The sequence below is a fragment of the Ictidomys tridecemlineatus genome, chromosome 10, assembly GCF_052094955.1.
Source record: "Ictidomys tridecemlineatus isolate mIctTri1 chromosome 10, mIctTri1.hap1, whole genome shotgun sequence".
NCBI classification, from domain to species: Eukaryota; Metazoa; Chordata; class Mammalia; order Rodentia; family Sciuridae; genus Ictidomys; species Ictidomys tridecemlineatus.
Window position 1 is genome coordinate 111,343,309 of NC_135486.1, and position 22,508 is coordinate 111,365,816.

General features: G+C 38.7%; 1 long non-coding RNA gene across 2 annotated transcripts; it reads right to left on the reverse strand.

Annotated features, from left to right (window-relative positions):
* Nucleotides 1-3,796: 3,796 nt before the first annotated feature.
* Nucleotides 3,797-22,060, reverse strand: LOC144367450 (uncharacterized). 2 transcript variants are annotated; one of them, XR_013426836.1, is made up of 4 exons: nt 21,954-22,060; nt 15,251-15,378; nt 8,885-8,983; nt 3,797-5,358 (listed from the first exon to the last, which is right to left on the reverse strand). It is a non-coding gene; the product is annotated as an uncharacterized LOC144367450 (long non-coding RNA). The 2 variants fall into 2 exon arrangements; XR_013426835.1 differs by lacking the exon at nt 3,797-5,358 and adding an exon at nt 5,371-7,818.
* Nucleotides 22,061-22,508: the final 448 nt, after the last annotated feature.

Sequence of the window (22,508 nt, forward strand, 5' to 3'; positions counted from 1 at the left end):
TCCTTGCTTTTTGAAGCTGCTCATGATACTTCTTGTTCTGTTTGACTGCTGAGTTACTGTTTACTCCTATAAATTTATTTGATGCTTGGGAGGAAAGGTATTAGAAGGGAAGGGAAGAAGTCACTAAAGAGAATGAGAGTAAGCAGGGAGAATTCAAGGAAGGGGGGATAAGATAAATGAAAAGAAATGAAAAGACAAAAGAAGAAAAAAATAGGAAATAAAAAAAGAATAAAAATTTAAAAAAATAATTTAAAAAATTAAAATTAAAATTGGAAGAAAAAAAATTTGAAAGAAGTTGTAACAAAAAATTTAAAAAACAAGAAAGAAAAATTAAAATGAAAGAAAAACCCAAATAAAAAAAATAGAAAAGAAAAAAAAAACAACTAATAAATGCAGTCTTAGAGTTTGATTAAGTTCTCTTCCAGTAGGTGGCGCTGTGCCCACCAGCCCAAGTTTCTCCTGTCAATACACGGGAACTAATCACTGTGCAGCAGCTCCTTTTCCCAGATTGGGCGAGTCTCCAATCCTGAGTGCCTAGGGCCTCCTCTTGTGTCTAGTCACTTCCTCACTTTTTCTCTATCCAGGCCCCTCTCATGGGTGCTGCTCACCACAATACAGGGTACATGCCAGGTCTTCTGCTCCCGGGAGCCCTGGTGTCATGAATGTCTGGGCACACTCTTCCAGTTTGCCTTTCCCTCGGACCCTAAGTTTGTAGAGCTTTGGGCTGAGAATCCTCAGCGAATTTTACTGCCCCTCCGGTAGCCACGGCCCCAGTAGCTGTTGCAAGATACCTCAGCTGTCAGCATTGGTGGGAGCGGTAGTTTCACACCGCGGGTTCCGCGCCACCTCTAATTCCCTCAGTCTGGCTACTGCACTCACGGGAGAGCTGGGAGGGGCCCTTAAGGTTTCCCCGATGTGTGGAGAGGGAAGGCTAGGGAATTACACACCTGTAGCCGCAGGTTTCAATGAAGTTATCTCCTCCGCTGCAGTCTGGTGACGTCAGTTCTCTGCCATGGTGGTATCTCTTGCCAATGGCAACAGTTCGTTTCCCTTTGCCGGGTGACCAATGCAACGGGTGGGTCCTTACTGTCTCTCCCAAGCCCCATTTCAAACCTGTGGCCACTACCTATGAAGGCTTGGTTGGCATTACCTCCGTAGGATCAGAAGAGCTGACCAGTTGTTTCAGCCGGATGGATTAGTGCTGTTTGTCTGCGGGAAGCAGGTGAACGGGAGCTTGAATTCACCCGATTCGGGCTCAGTGTGTGTTCTGAGAGGCCCAGAGTGTACGCCCCAGATCTACGTCAGCTCAGCATTGCCTAGTGATCCTGAGCAAACAGATTTAGGCTGTTTATGACTCCCTATGCCTGCAGAGCTGAAGAGGTCAGAGACTTGATCTCTCCACGCCACCATGTTGGAATCCAATCTGAATCATTTTGATAGTCAGGAAAGCAGGAAGCAAATGAGGACAAAGCCAATAAATCAAAAAGAAATCAGAATTCATGAAAGAGAAAATGAGTAAGGAGAAGATGAGCATCATTTGGTCTTGTTGAAAAGCACTGCAAAACCTGCACACTCTCCCCTCCACATGGATCAGTGAGTTTATAACTTGCTTGATGAAACTATAGGCTGGTCTTATCCAGGGAATGCCCTGCTCACCACCAGGAAGAGCCTTGTAAAATTGGTCTTTTAATATTTATTTATTGATTTTGATACTCAGACTTTTTACTTTTTAGTTTGAATTCTGGTCTTGCTAAGTAGGTTATGACCTCACTAAGTTGATAAGGCTGGCTTTAGAATTGTGATCCTCCTGCCTCAGCCTCCTGAGTCACTTGGATTACAGGAGTGTACCACAATGCCCAGCTAACATTTCTCTTATACTAAAATCCCTCCAAATGCTACCAACATCCACAGGATAAAACCGAATTGCCTTCAGCAACACCTTATTCTTCTTCACTAAGACATGCTGGCCTCTTTAGTCTTGTCTCACTCTATACCTTCATAAGATGTTTTAAGGCATTGTTATCATTTATCACATCTCAAGCTCCCTAAAAGTGACATGTTCTTGTTTTGTTTTTGTCTGTATAGGATAGTCTTCTCCTGGAATGACCCAATCTGTTTTTCTTTTTTTTTAAGAGAGAGAGAGAGAGAGAGAGAGAGAGAGAGAGAGAGAGAGAGAGAGAAATTTCAATGTTTATTTTTCAGTTTTTGGTGGACACAACATCTTTGTTTGTATGTGGTGCTGAGGATTGAACCTGGGCTGCACACATGCCAGGAGAGTGCGCTATGGCTTGTGCCACATCCCCAGTCCCCCAATCTGTTTTCCAAAAAGTGAATTCCTAAACAACTTTCAGGAGTCACATGGGGCATCATCTACCCCAACTAACCCCTTCCACTGACTCACCAGAGAGGTGGTGAAGAGTCCACTTCTGCCCTCTCATAATTCCTATAAAGAAACACCCAGTGGCTGTCAACACAGGATTCCCATTAAAATTGATGTGCATAATCATACAACATGGAATATAATTTGCTCCACTCCAGACCATAGTAATTTCTCTGTCCCTCCCATTCTCCTTCCCTCTGTTAACCTTTCTCTATTCTACTAGTCTTATTTTTACTTTTTGAAAATTAGTGCTTTGATTTTAATGAGATTACAATAAATCACTGAGTCAAAATCAATATAGGAACTGGAACTTTTATTATCACTGTCTGCACTACTTGACCCACTCCAAGGGTTGGAGCACATAATTTATAGTTAAAAACCACAAGTAAAGCATGTTCTGCATTAAACATAAGTGGCTGTTACTATGATTGAAAACCATACACATAAATCATAAGCTCTAAAATCATAAGCAGAGGGGGAAATGGATCAAAACAACCCTAAATGAGTACAACTGAAAGAATGGTTACCAATATCTAGACAATCATTCTATGTGGTTAGGGTACATTGCCAAGAAAAATGGGAACCAGGCAGAGCCTTGTAAAACGGGTCTTTTAATATTTATTTATTTATTTATTTTTGTACTCAGACTTTTTACTTTTTATTTTGAATTCGGTCTTGCTAAGTAGGTTATGACCTCACTAATTTGTTAAGGCTGGCTTTAGACTTGCAATCCTCCTGCCTCAGCCTCCTGAGTCACTTGGATTACAGGAGTGTACCACGATGCCCAGCTAACATTTCTCTTGTACTAAAATCTTTCAAAATGCTATCAACACCTCCAGAATAAAACCAAATTGCCTTCAGCAACACCTGATTCTTCTTCACCAGGACACACAGGCCTCTTCAGTCTTGTCTCACTCTATACCTCCATTAGATGTTTTAAGGGATTGTTATCATTTATCACATCCCAAGCTCACTAAAGGTGAAATGTTCTTGTTTTCTTTTGTCTGTACAGGCTAGTCTTCTCTTGGAATGACTCAACGTGTTTTTCAAAAAGTAAATTCCTATACAACTTTCAGGAGTCACACAGGGCATCATCTATCCCAACTAACCCCTTCCACTGACTCACCAGAGAGGTGGTGAAGAGTCCACTTCTGTTCTCTCATAATTCCTATAAAGAAACTATGAGTTGCTATCAACACAGGATTTCCATTAAAATTGATGTGAATGGGAGGCTTAAGAAATGCAGATACCATAATCTGCCCCACTCCAGACCCTAGTAATTTCTCTGTTCCTCCCATTGTCCTTCCCTCTGTTAACCTTTCTCTATTCTACCAGTCTTATTTCTATTTATTTCTACTTTTTGAAAATTAGTGCTTTATATTTATAATGAGATTACAATAAATCACTGAGTCAAACTCAATATACTAATTGTAACTTTTATTCACCAGCTGGTGGGCCAAGAGAAGTTTTCACTACTTGACCCACTCCAGGGTTGGAGCACACCATTTATAGTTCAAAACCACAAGTCACTACATTAAACCTAAGTGGCTGTTACTATGATTCAAAACTATACACATAAATCATAAGCTCTAAAATCATAAGCAGAAGGGGAAGTGGATCAAAACAACCCTAAATGAGTACAATTGAAAGAATGGTTTACTAGTATCTAGACAATTATTGTTTTTTTTTTTAAATTGGTTGTTCAAAACATTACAAAGCTCATGACATATCATCTTCCATACATTTGATTCAAGTGGGTTATGAACTCCCATTTTTTACCCCAAATACAAGTTGCAGAATCACATCGGTTGCACATCCACATTTTTACATAATGCCATATTAATGACTGTTGAATTCTGCTACATTTCCTATCCCCTACTATCCCCCCTCCCCTTCCCTCTCATCTTCCCTCTCTACCCCATCTGCTGTTGTTTAATTCTCTCCCTTGTTTTTTCCCCTTTCCCCTCACAAACTCTTATATGTAATTTTGTGTAACAATGAGGATCTCCTTCCATTTCCTTACAATTTCCCTTCTCATTCCCTTTCTCCCACCCACTCGACTTTGTTTAATGTTAATCTTTTCCTCATGCTCTTCTTCCCTGTTCTGATCTTTGTTTCTCTCTTTATCTCAAAGAAGACATTTGGCATTTGTTTGTTAAGGATTGGCTAGCTTCACTTAGCATTATCTGCTCTAATGCCATCCATTTCCCTGCAAAATCCATGATTTTGACCTTTTTTAGTGCTGTGTAATACGTCATTGTGTATAAATGCCACAGTTTTTTTAATCCATTCATCTATTTGAAGGGCATCTAGGTTGATTCCAAAGTCTAGCTATTGTGAATTGTGCTGCTATGATCATTGATGTGGCAGTATCCCTATAGTATGCTCTTTCTATGTGGTTAGGGTACATTGCTAAGAAAAATGGGAACCAAAAAGAGAATAATTTTACATTGTATAAGAAGAAGAGCAACATTTGCATCTCTAAGCAGGGTATGCTAAGCAGGATCAGGATGGCAGTGACAGGGTTTTCTCCTGGCAAAACCATTTCTTGTATGAAATGGAGTCTCAGAGTAAAATGGAGTTTGTCTGGTTAAGGCACATATAGCCTGGCCCATAAAATTTCCCCCTTTTGAATGAGGTAGAGGGTTGTAATGGCCATTTATATATATAAATGGCCATTACAATCAAGTTTATATATATATAAACTTGATTCACAAAATATGTTGTTTTATTAGTTCTGGCCTTAGAACACAGTCTTAGTAAGAGAAAAAAACATAATTAACTTTTTTCATTTCTTTTTTTTTAGTTTTATCTTTAGAGGGTGGTTGGAGTCTCTTAGTCTGTCCATTCTTTTGCAGGAGATATTTTTGTTGTCTTGACTCAGGTGAGATAAATCCACTCTGTGAATTCATTTACCTTCATGGCCATTGGGGTAGTCAAGATGAGTGAATAATATCCCATCCAGCTAGATGTTAATCCTTTGTAAAACAATTTGACATAGACAAATTCATAGTCTTTGTTTTTTAAATAATGAAATTAATAAGACTAAAAACATGCTTAGTTTGTATAATAGCTATCTTGAATTATGGCTGTCTTATACATTATCTTCCTCTTTGAGATCATAGTAATCTTTAAAACAAGTATCACACTTCTAAACATAGCTTTAAATGAGCTGAAGTCCAGCCCATTTTGGAGTCATTCTAACATGTAGTAGGTGGAAGGCAGAGTTTTATCTTAGGTAAGGTGGGACTTGACAAATTTTAGGTAAAGTGTTTTAGGTCTGAGGATGATTTTGCCTTTTTCTTAAATGTCATTTTATAAAGTTTGCATATATTGTTTCCTGAGTCTATATGAACATTAGTTAACACAATATAAATTTACATTTAAAAAACAGATCAGAGAAAGGCTAAGGCGGCTGTTAGCTTTCCTTTTGCATGGGTAGGTGGCAAAATGTTTTTAAGTTTTACAATATTACCTTTAAACACATCAGACTCTCATTATTTTTAAAAGTGCATTGAAATTTCAATTCTAATGTGAAGAGTAACCCAAAATTTTTTATATATCTTATTGACAACAGGTTACTTTATCTGATTGTAAAACATTAAATGACATAAATAAATATCAACCCAATTTGTTATTTCTATACATATCTGAGACTTTTGTTACAGATAATTTTAGATTGGAGAATATCAATATGGCAAAGTGCTCTCTTAATCTTTACATTTTACTAATTTTAACTTTTACAATACAGTTTAGAATCCAGAGTACAGTAACAATAATCATAGGTCTGCATGGGTTTCCAAAAACCAAAGGATATCCTTAAATTTCTTATACATTTAGAAAACAGTGTTAATAATCAGAAACTGCTTGGTAAAAGTAAAGAGGTATAGGAGAGACCTCTTGGGACAACATGTGGAGGAGGTAGAGCAGACCAACCCATCCCCACACATATAGGAGGTGGACCAGACAGATCTCAGCCCCATGAGCAGAAGAAGAGCAGACTGACCCCAGCCAGACACACAGAGGAGAAGGAACCTGACCCCAGCCAAATGTGGATAGGAGGAGCAGACTGACCTCATCTAGAAACATGTAGGAGGAGGAGGAGATCGACCGCAGCTGTGTGTGTGGAAGAGAAGATCAACCATGCACATGTGAAGGAAAAGATCAAACCACATCTACCAATGCATGGCTCTTCTGGCTCGTTTCCTTCTAGAGACAAAAGCCAAGACCTGGAAGACCATCACCAAGGTCCTGGCTTGGTTACACCGTAGGTATCCTTGCTAGCCTACTTCTCTTGTTACCTCTTTCACTCTCCCTATGACTTAATACCTCTGTATTCTTACCTTCTACCTCACAACTCCCACATCCTATACCCTCCCCTTTGTTCATCATTCAAAACTATAGACCCTTATGCAAATAGACTATTTTTCATGTGGATAGTAATTGGATACATTATTTCTGTTTAATATGACAAAACTGCAATTATCTAAATAGGAGTTATATAGTTTAAGACTGTATATTGTTTGTTTGGATGTTGTAAATATTAATATACTCCTTAAAGTTGATGTATTGGTAACCTGCAGGGACATTATAAAATTATAGAGTAGAAACTGTAATACCTCAGATCTTTACTGCTATAGAGGAAGACAATAAAAACATTAAAAAAAAACAAGGAAAGAAAGTGCCCCCAAACAAACCAAGATTGTAAAATAATAGAATACATTGACATCACAGTAGAAGAAATGTCAGAGAAGGACTTCATAACATACATAATTAAAGTGATCTTCAAGGCACAGAATAATATAAGACAGCAAATATAGGAGAAAATAGATCACTCCAACAAAGAGATAAGAGACAAATACAGGTAGCAAAAGATTACATCAAGAAACACATAGAGATTCTGGGGAAAAAAAACAGAATCCTCAAAATGAAGGAATCAGTAAACCAAATTATAAATTCAATAGAAAGAATCACCAACAGACTAGACCACTTGGAAAATAGAACCTCAGGTGATGAAGACAAAACATATAATCATGAAGATAGAGTTGACTCTGCAGAGAAGAAAAACAGAAACCATTAATAGAACATCCAAGATTTATGAGATAACATGATAAGACCAAATTTAAGTGTTATAAGAATAGATGAAGAAGCAGAGATACAAACCAAAGGAATGCACAATAATTTAATGATATAATGTCAAAAAATTTACCAAACCTAAAGAATGGAATGGAAAATTAAATACAAGAGGCTTACAGGACCCCAGATGTACAAAATTACAGCAGACCCACACCAAGATACATTAGAATGAGAATGACTAACATAGAGAATAAAGGTAAAATTTTAAAGGCTGTGAGAGAAAAAAAATTAAATTACATGTGGGAGAAACGAATGTGGATCTCAACTGGTTTCTCAACCCAGTCCGTTAAAGGTAGGAGTTCCTGGAATAAAATATTACAAGATGTAAAATAAAATGGATGCCAACCAAGAATTTTACATCCAGCAAAATTAAGTTTCAGATTTAAAGATGAAATTAAAACCTTCCATGATAACAAACATTGAAAAAATTCACAACTAGAAAGCCTGAGCTACAGAGCATTCTCAACAAAATATTCCACGAGAATGAAGTTGAAAAAAAGTGGAAACCAGCAAAGGGAGAAACTACACTAAATGATATTCAACCAAAGGAGAATCTAAATCAAATTAAAAACCAGAAGCAAAATGACAGGGAATACAAATCATATCTCAATAATAACCTTGAATGTTAATGGCCTAAACTTATCAATCAAAAGACCTATACTGGCAGACTGGATTAAAAAGCAAGACACAACAATATGCTCATCTCCTCCATGGGCATGCTTTCCTCTTACCTCATGAGCTCTCTCCTCGAGTTCTCATAGAGTTAGGAACCTGAAGACACCAGTGGTTGGCTTAGACCAACAGATTTATGTACACCTCAGGGATATTGTATAGTAGAAAGTGAGTAAGTGAGCAAATATCACAAAACTTGCCTCACGATTTCCCACTCAGCATTGAGAGAGGGAGAACTGCCACCTCTACACAAGGACAGGGCAAGTTCAACACTTGCCCTGAGTTTTCACTTTGGAAAGCTAAGAATAAATCTTTCCATTGTTAAAATGCAATTGTGAATTTTAACTATACAAAAGTAGGTCACAGAAATGTGGATTTGGGGATACAGCTATTGAAAAGTTTATTTTGGATAAATGGAGAGGAAATTATTGCTTTTCAGAGAGAAAATGCATGGAGTCCTTCCCTCAAACAAATAAATCCTCTTAATGTGCCAGATATTTGGGCTGTGCACCTGAGGCAAACACTAGGCTCCAAAGAAATGAGGTTAGAGTCCCAGAAAAATCCTGGGTGTTCTCTGTGGAGCCCACACACAGTTTCTGAAACCTCAGCACTTCTTCCCAAGGAGCAGCATCTAAATGGAACTAAGAGGATCTTTGCAACCAGGAGAAGCAAAACAGGAACTCAAGCAAGACTCACCTTACAGCAAGCCAGAATAGTTTCCCCAAACAACAGAGGTTTTGGTCCCAGAATCCCCAGCTCCTTTAAAAGTCCACGTGAGAAGGTCCCATAGCTATACTGTAAAAGAGAAAGTCAGGTCACAGGAATTGTGAAAGTATGTGGGGCTTGCCTGTCACAGACTCAGGAACCAGAGCAGTCAAGCCAGGGAGGTGACATGTAGGTGATAAAATGACAGCAAAAATTCCCAAAGCAATAATTGCATTCACTCACCCTCTCCTCCTCCACCTCCACTGAGGGACCTGTTGGAACTCATGATTACTTAAAAGAACGTGAATTCTTTATGTTCCCATCTTAAAATGAAAAGTTGATAAGCATCTCCAAACTAGAGTGTTCCTGAGAGGTTCAGACTAAAATTATGCCAGGGCATTTGATTTGCCTATGTCAATTGGTGAAATAGATTACTCCATAAAGTTATGATTCTCATTCATGGAATAATAAATGAGGTAGAATTAGGAAGTTTTTTTTCTTTTCCTAGAATGATAATATTTTGCTTAACTGCATCTTCTCAACATCACAAAGTCGTGAAGCACCTGTGGTAACATCACTCTTACAATTTGTCCTTGAGGGTTTTATAATTATCCTTTTCTCTGAAGCATGCTCCTATTTTAGGGTCTAGAACTTAGATATGTCTTCCCAGAAAGATCTGGGATTGCTCACAGTGCTCTTATTTGCATAGAATGACAACTGGGTCCAAGGCTTCCAATGACATCAGAGAAATCTGAACAACTTCAGAGATACTCAAATTGCTGTCGTCAGACAGTCCATAGATTTGATTTATAGGGAAGGCTGATTTTCCAAATTTCACCTGAGTGGCACTGGCCACAAAAATGGGTTACCAAGGAACCAATGTTGAGGCCATTCCTTTCCTCATGAAATCTATAACCAATAATGCTTGCATGGTCAGCACAGTGCCAGCCAATCTCACACTTATCAAGAGGGTCAGTTACAAAGCCATTCATTTGCTGCCTATGTCCATCAACTACCTCTGTTTGAAATCCATTATGGCTGATGCTCCTTAGGGAAGGCCTGCCTGCAACTCATCTTTGATATGTCATGTCCTGATACCCACAGCTGTGGGTTCTGGATCCCGCAAACCTCTTACTTAAATGTGGCTGACATGGGGCAAACTTAAGAAAGAAGAGAGAGGGAAGAGTCTGCCAGCCTGTAGCTGTTATTCCCAGAAGGTTGGTCCCATAGTGACAAATAGGGAAGGTTTGAAAAGTTCTATGTGTATGAAAGGAATGTTCCCCAAGAGATCTTTCAGTTACAATAGAGATGACCTTTGAAGTTCGTTTCTTCCTGTTCATAGCAAGAGATGCACTATGCAATATCAAATGAGAAACCGTGATGTGTTTCAGATGGTTAAATTAACATCTTCTTCTCCAGAGATGAGCCTTTAAAGCAGACAGGTGTCAAGTATTTTGTAAAAATCTAGTAACTCTTGTAAAATATCATAAAATTTATTTCAGGAAAAGACTTGTGCTTGAAGAATCCACAGGCATTCCTCAGCAAGGCCCAGCTGGGCTCTGGGATTCCTCCTTCATATTTCCAACAGCTGTCTCTGCTCTAAAAGTTCAACATTGAGAGGTAAATAGTTCTGCATATTGCACGGTGTAGAAATTGAGGTCTAGGAGTGAATGGAGGTTCCAGGGGAAGATCACAGAAAAGAGGGAAGGTGGAATGTGACCTTTCCACTAGGTATGGGGTGCACTGTGGAGCTTTTTATAAATGATGATGGGGATTAGGAGGGAGGAGAACAGAAAACACTGATATTCATAAGACAGCCACATCTACACCGGCAGACATAATGGAGAAGGTAAAGATAATAAGACAAATCTCCAAATAACCCAGATGCCTCCAGAATTCCCAAAGGGAATAGAGAAAGGGCATAATGGAGAAAGTAAAGATAATAAGACAAATATCCAAATAACCCAGATGCCCCCAGAATTCCCAAAGGGAATAGAGAAAGGGGTAAGGTTCTTACTGCACATGGCAGTCAGGTTTTTTTTTTTTTGTTGTTGTTGTTTATACTTTGCCTCCATTGTATTCTGGATCATTGGTCTTGGTCTAAAATTCAGTTAATCAGATCATCCCAGGAACTATTTTTTGTCAATAACCCTGGTAGACACAGGAATAAGAAGTAGGGGGAAGGGATAGAAACTCAAGCAGATATTAAGGATATGGTTAAGATTAATAGGAGCTTATGCATTTTTAGCATTATCTCTTTTGACCATCCATACACATTAAAAAATACGGCCCTGATAACCACCCCAATTACATGGTTACAGAGGAGAAGGGCCTGGACAGCTACTCACAGACAGAGGAACACCAGGCTGATTGTTAAGAGGATCCAGGTCTCCATGGAGAAGTGGGGGATCAGGTCTATCACAGCTTTCGACAGGCAATTCTCTATGCTGAGTTTTCCTGTCAGCTAAAGACGAAAACCTTTAGGGCTGCCCTATGCATGGCTGTCCCTGCAGAGCTTCCCTTCTGTGCCCAGATCTATTTGGTGAGGCAAGCCTGCATTTTTACATTATGGAAGAGGAGATGGAGATAGTATGTTGGCCAGGAGTAGAGCCACATGTATTCCACCTAAAGTTGGAAGTGTTGAATGCCCTCTGCACCCTGGCAGTTGGAAAAGGGTCATAAACACCCCTACTCTGACCTCCTCTGAGTGCATGTTTTGTGTAAAATCAATAAGCAATTCTCTTAGTGTTGTCCTAATGCCAAACATCTTTTACTCATATTAGATATTTAAGTGAGCCGACTCACATTAAATTTCCTGACATTAATTTTCCATCGCTCCCCTCATTCTAAAATACTTGAATTCAATCCAACAAGTCACATCTACAGATCATTACCCAAGTAGTTTCCTCAGCCTAAATTGACTCTGTGCCCCATAGAAGGCTCCTAATCACACTTCAAAACACAACTCAGGCACAAAATCATTCTAATAGAAAGTTTCCACAGCAGTAGCCTCCAACAAATAAAATCGTGTCTTCCTCTGGGTAATTTATACCTGTCTCCCCCACCTCCATTTATATTATTGGCCTCTCTATGCTCTGCCTCCCTTGGGGACTTCTATGATAGTTCCCTCACCAGATTGTGAGATTATCAAGGAAAATGGGTATCATTCACTGTTATGTCCCTAGTCCCTAGCAGAATTCTTTATACAGAGTTGGCATCCAGAAACTTTGGTTGAGTTGAATTGAGTGTGATGCTTGGGCACCTGCATGCCTTCCCTTGTAAGCCCTTGGCATCCACTCTACCTACCTAACAGAAGGTATCACCTGTGCCTCATCCTTTATCCCTGTAAGTTCAGGTGGATCCAGCAGAGTTTTGTTGACAAAAGACCCTTGAAGAAGGGACTGGACTTGGTTGAGAGGGAGTTGACAGCTGAGTGAGCACCATCAATTCATGGTGCTCTTTGAGAAGTCCCTCAAAGGTGTCTGACACAGAAAGAAATTAAGAGTGATTTTGGAACAAAGAATGGGCCTATCTCTCTGGCATAATGAGAAAATGGACAGAAAATAAGAATGATTTCTGTGGCCACTTGGACTCCAAACACCTTAGCTACCAATGGTGTGGAAGATGTCATTACAGGCAGCATATACAGCACCTTATAATCCAAAATATATGATTCTAGTTTAGGTGAGGGGTCCATTGGTCAGAGACAGTGGGTTCCAGTTTTTGATGAATGGTGAGTACTCAATGGGTGATGAAGAGACCTGGAATACTGGTCAGGGGATGTTGTGTAATTGATATCTCTGTTACTTGTGAGCTTCCACAACATCTCCAATGGTAGAGACCCCACAAGTGAGTGTTTGGAAATCACACAAGCTCATTATTATCATTCTGACTCAGATCCTGAATAATTTTATTCTGAAAAAAAAACCATGATTCATGACAAGGAAAAAAAAACCTTCATAGTTTTTAATACATAACAAAATTAAAGACACTTGAGCTGCACTTAGCGTGTCTCTTCCTCTTTAGCTTTTCTCATCATTGTCAGACTTTCCAAAGAAAACTATAGATTATGCATGACCTATACTTAGAGAACCCAAGTTCCCTCCCCATATTGGTAATTGGAAAAGAATTATGTACACTTTCAGTCTGATCTCCTTTTAGTGCTTATTCTGTGGGAAGTCAATAAACACCCCTATCAGTGTTATTGGTAAGTTAAAAGGTTACAGATCACCACTTGCATTTCATCTCATTATTCTAGGTTTAAGTATATGGGCTGCTGAACAGTGGCCTATGTACGTGGACATCTCAATACTAAATATCATCCACCTGCTTTCTTTGTTTTGGAGCTTATCAAGCAGCATGAAATGTTGACGATCATAGTTTGTCACATTTGAGTCAAAGATTTCTTTAGGAGACACTAGATAGACACTACAGCTCCTCATTTAAAGTGCAATAAGAAAATACATCTATTTATGCATGCATTGATTCAAGGCCAAGGGGAGGTGTTGTACCAGGTAGTTTCCTGGCACGCAGTCTCCTTACCCAGGAATAGCCTTAGGTGAGCAGAAGACACATAAATGGGCTCAGATAGAGCCATACTTGTGGTATTCCTCTGGAATGTCTGAAAAAATGATACTCTGCAGAGATGTGATTAATGATAGATATGGCAGAGATCTTTACAGGCAAGGAAAAGTACAGGAAAGGAAAGCTGGGAGACAATCACCAGGCATGGTGGCATTTATAGCTCAGGCAATTCTTACACATGCATGACTTCTCTCCTTGAATTTAATGGACATTGTTCCATAGAGTAAGGCTACTATCCCTGGTTCCCAGAGGTTGAAACTGAGGCTCAGTGACTGCAAATGGCTTCACAACAGCTGTGGATCACAACAAAGTAGGATAGATCAAGCTAACGTGAAGGGAGTTTGAAAAGTCTTCTGTTGCTTGTCATTTCTCAGTACTTGCCATTACCTGACAGGGTCAACATCAGACATAGCCAGATCCATGACTGCAACAGCTAATCAGTTGAGATTTGGTTCCTATCCCATGGTTACTCCCTCAGCATCTCCCCTGTGGCATTTTCAGAAGTAAGAACACCTCCCCCCCCTCTCTCTCTTCCTCCCTCCCTCCCTCCCTCAGCAGGGATAAACAAGTAGGCAAATCAGGGAGATACTGAAGTTATTGATGAGTAGGATCATCCTCTATGATTTCCACCAGAGGGGTTCACAGAATGCATTCAAACAAGTTCAGAGTTTCATCTCATAGCCACTGGCAACGTAATCCCAATGCCTTCCTTATTCTTTTCGGAAATAAATCCCCTGTGGAAATTCATGTTTTCATTTTCCTCCAAAGCATATATTTACAAATACTGTGTCATTACCAAGTCCAATGTGACAGTTCCTCTGCCATTGTCATTTTAGGCCCAAAACAGGGTTCTTAGACTTCATAAGAAAAGCAGTAGCTATCATTACTTGGGATGAAATGTAGTCAGAACTATTTCCCAACTGATGCAAATGGTCTTACTCTACAGGGGATAATAATAAGAGACATGTTTTTTGTGCCATTTGATTCTCCAGAAGCAATGACTTAGAACAGAAAAGTTTGCAAACTGACAATTTATTTGAACATATACGGGAAGCACCCAAACCACCCCTTGTCTTCCGTCTACTCTTTGCTATACTGAAGCATCTCCATGTAATTTTAGAGGTATGATCTAAGTTCTGAGATTACAAAGATGACAGAGATTCAGATATTCTGGCCAAAAATAATGACAAATAAACAGATAACTACAGCAACCATCCAAGTATAATAAGTATCTTTGTCAACATTGAATGTCTGAGTTTCTGTCTCAGTGTTCTTTATATAATCAATGTGGAGTCTCATATAATATTCACAGGGCATTAGGCTCAGATTCCATCACTGGATTCAGAGTATTCTAAGGATCTTCACGAATCTAATATTATCCTTTACATTGTTATCCCAAGTCTCTCCTCTTATGGGAAACATGTCCTGATTTCCACTGTTTAAGTGTTTGCTCTCATTGCAAGGAGACAGTGTTGTGCTGAAATGATTTGAGTGTTAGATTCAATTTCACAATTACTAAACTTGAGTGTGCAAATAAAGAAAGTAATTTTTTAAATGCAAACTAGATTTTTTTCTAACTCTGTTCTCAAGAGCCTACACTTCTCAGTAGGGGCAAACTTGATTAGGCCTATTTGGGAAACCAGGTGGTATCTAGCTTTGATTGCTGAAGGAGGGGAGCAACCAACTCTTGTGGGCCTCATGGTTGGATGTTGTAGGGAAAGTGGCAGGTCCCATGACATTCTCTCCTGGCATTGGAGGAGGTGTGTTCCTTACCTCAGTGTCACTGTGAATTGGCTCGGCTGCATGCCTTCTGTGTTTGGGACATGCACCAGCACTGCATATAAAGGTCAGAATCATTGCTCTCATGGAGTTTAACATGAAACAGGAAAAAGATGATAATCCTACAAGCACAAACAAATATTGAATTAGAAATAGAACTACTATATGATTCAGCATCCCACTTCTGTATATTTACCTAGATGAAATATAATGTGTCATAGAGGCATGTGTACTCACATGTTTATTGCAATATTATTCATAATAACCAAGAATAAAAATCAACTTAAGTGTCCATAAAATAGTGAATGCATAAAAGAAAAGGTGGAATGTATACAACAAACAACACTATTCAGCCTTACAAATGATGAATTTCTATCATTTGTTCAGCATGGATGTGACTGAATGGCATTATTTCTTTACAAAATATCCTGCCTCAAATTCTTCATTTTAGAAATAAAATACAGATTATATAGAGAAATTGGTAGTGAAACATATGGTCATTAGTATAACTAAACTGAAAAAGTGGAAGCATTTTTAGAACTGCAAAATGCCTATAGGTTGGGAGAGTTGGGAAACAGCCAGATCAAAACATAGATGGAATTTCAGGAAAAAAGAAGAAATAGTAACAGTGTTGAGGGGAAATAATTTCAGGAATTCAGACACCATAGATACAAATCTATCACACACCTGACCATGGGAATACATCTATATTCTTCTAAGTCTAAACCTTTCAACTATTTGTTCTTAGTCAGAGAAAGTAAGTGAGGTGACTGAAACTGGCAGCCACCTGGAAGATGTCACAATTCCAACAAAGTCAGCAAGGATGACATGTATCCAATAGCTTCTTACAACACTATCTGACTATCAAAATTGTGGTCGAATATTAAACAACATCCTCAGGTGATCAAAAGGACCTCAGAAAGTGTAGAGAACAACCAGTTCAGGTAGGGTAAGAATGGGAATTTGTGTCACCCAGGAACATACTGTTAGGGATTGCTTTAGAGCCTGTCACTAAAAGTCAAGATTTCATTTACAATTTGTCACAGATGATATATATCATAGCGAGTCCTAAAAGACAGATCTTGACTGCCACCAATCATGACATGTATCTAACGTTTTTCTACCTTGTAGATATAATCCTGGTTGACTATTAACTAACAACCTCAACTTACACTTAAACCTTAGGAAGTTCATATTTTAATCACCCTTATCAGGCCCATTGAGATTGTGAAATCATCAGACTGATTAACTGATCACTTTACAAGATAGCACTTTGGATCCAAATTCCACTTGTCATGAAGAACAGTTGTAACTCAAATCTTATTTGCCATGGAGAAGACCCTGTAGCCCTGCAGAATTATAAATGGTTCACACCCATTAAAACTTTCTAGGGATTTAATCAATAAAATGATTTGAAAATTATGTCAGTCTGACCCAATTTTGCTCAGACAATTCACCCTGAGCAGAATTGGCCCCCATTTCTGCATGAGCCCATTCACACCGAAGCTGAAATCCCCACCCTTACCAACTTGCTCCCTTATAACAATGTCCTTAACTGTAGAACTAATGCAAGCTTGCTTCCTGACTATGCACAAAAAGGTGGCAATTCTGAGAACCTGGTGCTTTCCACTTTATAAAATGAATATACTTATGATTGTACTTGCCTCTCCTGCCTGCCTGCTTTGTGCTTTTTTGTATGTTTTTAAGCTGCCCCCCACCAGCATTCAATATCTTGGACTGCAGAACTGGCAGCTTTGTGCTCCCCTGGCCCTGGCCAGATTAAATCCTTTGTCTTTACTTCAAAAAGACACAGAGTTTTATTTGGGATTTAGAATAGTGCCTTAACATTTTGAGGCCCCAGAGAAATATTGGCTGTAGTTCTAAGCCACCTGAGATGCCAATGCCACAAATACAGAGAGAAGATCTTGGAACAACATATATCAAGTTCTGAAAAAATGGGTGTCAATCAAGAATCTTGTATCCAGCAAAATTAAACTTTAGATTTGAAGACGAAATAAAAACCTTCCATGATAAACAAAAGTTAAAAGAATTTTAAGCTAGAAAATTGGCTCTACAAACATCCTTGGCAAAACATTCCATGAAGAGGAAATGAAAAAAAACAATGAAAATAAGCAGAAGATGGTAGTACCCTAAAGGAAAAACTAACCAAAAAAGAAAATCAAGTCAAGTTAAATAACCAAAATAAACAAACATGGCTGGGAATACCATGCATCAATAATAACCCTGAATTTTAATGGCTTGCACTCTCCAATCAAAAGATATAGGCTAGCACACTGTATTAAAAAAAGGAACAATATGCTGCCTACAGGAAACTCATCTGATAGGAAAAGACATACACAGACTGAAGGTGAAAAGTTGGGTAAAATCATACCACTCACTTGGGCTGCAGAAGCAAGCAGGGGTTTCCATTCTCATATTAAATAAAGTAGACTTCAAGCCAAAGTTAGTCAAAAGGGATAAAGATGGACATTACCTTCTGCTGAAGGAAACCAACAAGACATAACAATCATAAATATATATGCCCCCAAACAATGGTGCAGCTATGTTCATCAAACAAACTCTTCTCAAGTTCAAACTGAATACAACACAAAAATTTTGGGTGACTTTATCACACCTCTCTCAGCACTGAATATATCTTCCAAACAAAAATTGAATAAGGAAACTCTAGAACTCAATAATACAATCAATAACTGAGACTTAACTGACATATATAGAATATTTCAACCTGCATCAAACAGATACACTTTCTTCTCAGCAACACATGGATCGTTCTCCAAAATAGACCATATAATATACCACAAAGCAACTCTTAGCAAATGCAAAAAAGTAGAGATACAATCATGCATCTTATCAGATCATAATGAAATAAAATTGGAAATCAACAATAAAAAATAAATATTTTTCCATCACCATGGGACTAAACAATACACTACTGAATGAACAATGGGTTGCAGAAGACATCAAGGAGGAGATAAAAAAATTCTTAGAGGTAAATGAGAACATAGACAAAACATATTAAAATCCAGGACACTATGAAAGCAGTACTAAGAGGAAGGTTAATTGCATAGAGTTCATTCCTTAAAAGAAAAAAAAAGCTAACAAATAAATGACCTCAATTACATCTCAATTCCCTAGAAAAACAGGAACAAATCAGCAGCAAAATCAGTAGAAGGCAAGAAATAATTAAAATTAGAGCTGAAATCAATGAAATCAAAACGAAAGAAACAATTGAAAAAATTGACAAAATAAAAAGTTGTTTCTTTGAAAAAATAAATATAATTGACAGGTCCTTAGCTATGATAATGAAGAGAAGTAGAGAGAAAAATTACCAGCATTCATGATGAAAAAGGTAATATCACAACAGACACTACAGAAATACAGAGGATAATTAGAAATTATTTTGGAAACTTATACTCCAATAAAGTAGAAGTCATTGAAAGCATTGATAAACTTCTTTTTTAAAATTGTTTTAAGTTGTCAATGGATCTTTTTATTTATTTGTATGTTGTGCTGAGAATCGAACCCTATGCTTCAGGCATGCTAGGCAAGCAGTCTACCAGTGAGCTACAACCCCAGCTCCGATAAATTTCTTAAGTCATACAATTTGCCCAATTGAATCAGGAAGATATACACAATTTAAACAGACCAATATCAAGTGATGAAATAGAAGACGCCATCAGAAGCTTACCAACCAAGAAAAGCCCAGGACCAGGTGGATACACAGCTTGAAAGAAGAACTGATACCAATACTCTTCAATTTGTTTCAGGAAATAGAAAAAAAAGTTAAATTTTTTTGGACAAAATTTTCACCTATTGTATCAGTCATCCACCTCATGCTTTGAATACAGTCTTTGGCTGCTTTGCTACTGAGGCTTATTTTAAAATGGACAGGATTTTATTTTTCTCTTCTACCCCTCTATCTTCATAACCTGGGGGTGGGGAACAAGATTATCTTTTCCCATCCTAGGCTGAGTAATCCATCTGTCTTTTAGGATACACCCACCACAGGAACAAAGTAATTCAGATTTCAGGACTTGTCCCAAATAAACTGGTGAATCGAACCTCTCACAGGGAACACCTGGAATGGATTATGTCTTTAAAAACCCTCTGTTATTGGTTGAGTCAGAGCACTTGCCTAGCATATATGAGGCACTGATTTCAGTTCTTAGCACCACATAAAAATAAACACATAAAATAGAGGAATTCTGTCCATCTACCACTACAAAAATCAAACGTAAACAAACAAACAAACAAAACCCCCAAACCCTTTGTTCTCCCTGATGGGCAGAATCACAGCCTCTGGGACAGGAGTCCCCTGTTCTTCTCCTTCCCCAGTGGAACAATAAAACTTTCTTCTTTTCTCAAAACCATTCCTTTTATTGAATTGACATCAGGGACAAGACTGAGCTTTCAGTAACACTATTGTTGCTTGAGGTATATTCTGTGTGTGTGTTGGGCACAGTGATGCACATGTGTAATCCCAGGGGCTCTGGAGGATAAGGCAGGAGGATCATGTTTGAAGATTTGGAGGCAAATTCTTAGCAATTCTGTAAGCAACATAGTGAGAGCTTGCCTCAAAATAAAAAAATAAAATGTGCTGGGGATGTGGCTGATGTTTAAGGAACCTTAGGTTCAATCACTGCTACTAAAAAAAAATTGTGTGTGTGTGTGTGTGTGTGTGTGTTTGTGTGTGTGTGTGTGTGTGTGTGTGTGTGTATGCATTTGTGTTTCTGGGCAAATATGTGTTTGTGTGCATGTGTATGATGCCCTTTACTCTGTACCCCTAGTTGAGAAACCACTTTAGAATTTTAAAGCTAGAACATTCTTGGCAGGTATCTTCTTCAAGGCCCAGTCTATTCTGCTGTCTTTGTGCTTAATTCTACCCTCAGGAGTTCTTGGTTGTTGGCTGGATTTGAGGGTCTGGGGGACTCTCAGTGATATGCAAGAGAAAGAGGATAATGTGCAGGTGGCATGTTTATGAAAATACAAGAGAATCATAGAGGTAGAGAGAGGCAGGTGATCCCTGAGGTCCTGTGATTTGAAGGGCATTTACTGAGCCCCTTCTACAGTCAGATGAGGAATTAGAGCTAAACATACTCAAGTTCTCACACAACCAACCCCTCAAGTCCTGTGTATTCTGCTTTCATAACTTACAAAGTAGGAGGGAGTTAAGGGATAAAGAAAATATCATGATATGGTTTGGCACTGGAATGTTCCCAAAGGCTCAAGGGTTAACAGCTTGGTTCCCAATGCATCCATGTGCAAAGGTGGAGATTTTGGGAAGGTGGTATGATCATGAGCTTCCCTAATTTCATCTGTGAATGATCCATAGATGGATTCACAATTGTATGGCATTTTCAGAAGGTGGTAGGGAGGAAAGGGCCTAGGGCCTAGTTGGAGTTAGGTCACCAGGTGCAGATCCTGGAAGAGCTAATCAAATCCCTGGCCCCTACCTTGGCCTCCTTATGCTTCCAAGTCACCACGAGGGGAACAACTTTGCTCCATGGTGCACTTCTGCCATGGCAATTTGCCTCACCACAGCCCAGAATCAATGGATTCAAGTGATTATGGACTGAAATCTCTTAAACTGTGAGTCCAAATATATCTTTTCTTTTTTATTTAATATTTCTCAGTTATTTTTTTCTCTTATGGTTTTTAAGTTTTTATTTTTGCATTATAACTAGATAGATGAGTGATTTTTATTGTGTTATATTCATATATGCACATAGCATACATTGTCTATTTCATTCTCATATCCCTCTCTTTGCTCCCCCTTTTCCCTCCACCAATTCCATTTCTCTACTGGTCCCTCTTCTGTTTACCTGAGTTCCCTTTCTTTCCCTTTTTCTCTCTAGTTTTCACATATTAAAAAAAACCCATATAATCCTTGACTTTCTGAATCTGGCTTATCTTACTTAGTATGATGTTCTCTGTTATGGTTTGGGTGTGCAGTGTTCTCCAAAAGTTGAGGTGTGAGACAATGCAAGAAGGTATGGAGGAAAAATAATTGGGTTATATAGCATAGTCTTAAACTAATCAGTGAATTAGTCCCTGATTGGATTAATTGAGTGGGGACTGTAGTCAGGTGGAATGGGGCTGGAGGAAGTGATTCATTGGGGTTATGGCTTTGGGGTATATATTTGTATATGGCAAGTGAATACTGGTCTCTCTCTCTCTCTCTCTCTCTCTCTCTCTCTCTCTCTCTCTCTCTCTCTCTCTCCCTCTCCCTCTCCTTTCTGATCATCATGAGTGCTGGTTCCCTCTGCCACAAATTTCCACTATGATATTCTGCCTCACCTTGTGCCCCAAGGAATAGAGCTGGCCTTCTATGAACTAAGACATCTGAATCCATGAGCCCTTAGATAAACTTTTCCTCCCCATACAATTCTACTAGCTGGGTCCTTTAGTCACAGAAGAAAAAAACTGACTAAATCATTCTCCATTTCTATTAATTTTCTTGCAAATGGCATAACTCTATTTGTGTTTAGGGCTGAGTAAAACTCCACTGATTACATATACCATATTTTATTTATCCAGTTGATGGACACCTAGGTTGGTTCTATAACTTAGTAATTGCGAAGTCCACCATGTGGCCAGCGCAATGATTTCATTAATGAGGTTCTTGGCATAAAAGTTAGCTAGCAGAGATCGAAATAAAACACACAGACTCAGTTACCTTTTTTCTATGACCAGGTCCGAGACGGCTCCCCTCTCTGGTTCCCACCTCTAACCGCCAGCAGGACAGCGAAGATTACTGAGGGCTAGCAGGATAGAGAGAGAGCAAGCACGCCAGGGAGTAGACTTTTATTGGGGAACAAGAAATTCAGGGGAGAATTCCATCCAATGAAGGTTGGGGGGGTGCCGCACTCCAAGATCAGGGTCAGTGATTGGGCCCCTGGGGTCAGTGATCAGTCACACCCCCACAATTCAAGGATTTTGTAATGAGAACATCCACAGAGAAAAAAATGGAGTAGAGGACATTTAGTTCTAATGTTTCACTTGAGTTTCTGATAAGAAGCAATAACCTTTGGGCATAATGATAACACTGATCAAAGTATTTTAAAAAATATTTATTTTTTAATTGTAGGTGGAAATAATATCTTTATTTCATTTTTATGTGGTGCTGAAGTTTGAACCCAGTGCCTCAGAGCACTCTACCACTGAGCCACGACCCCAGCCACAATGAAGTTTTTATAGATAATTTTTTAAAATAAAAACTGAACTCTAAGAT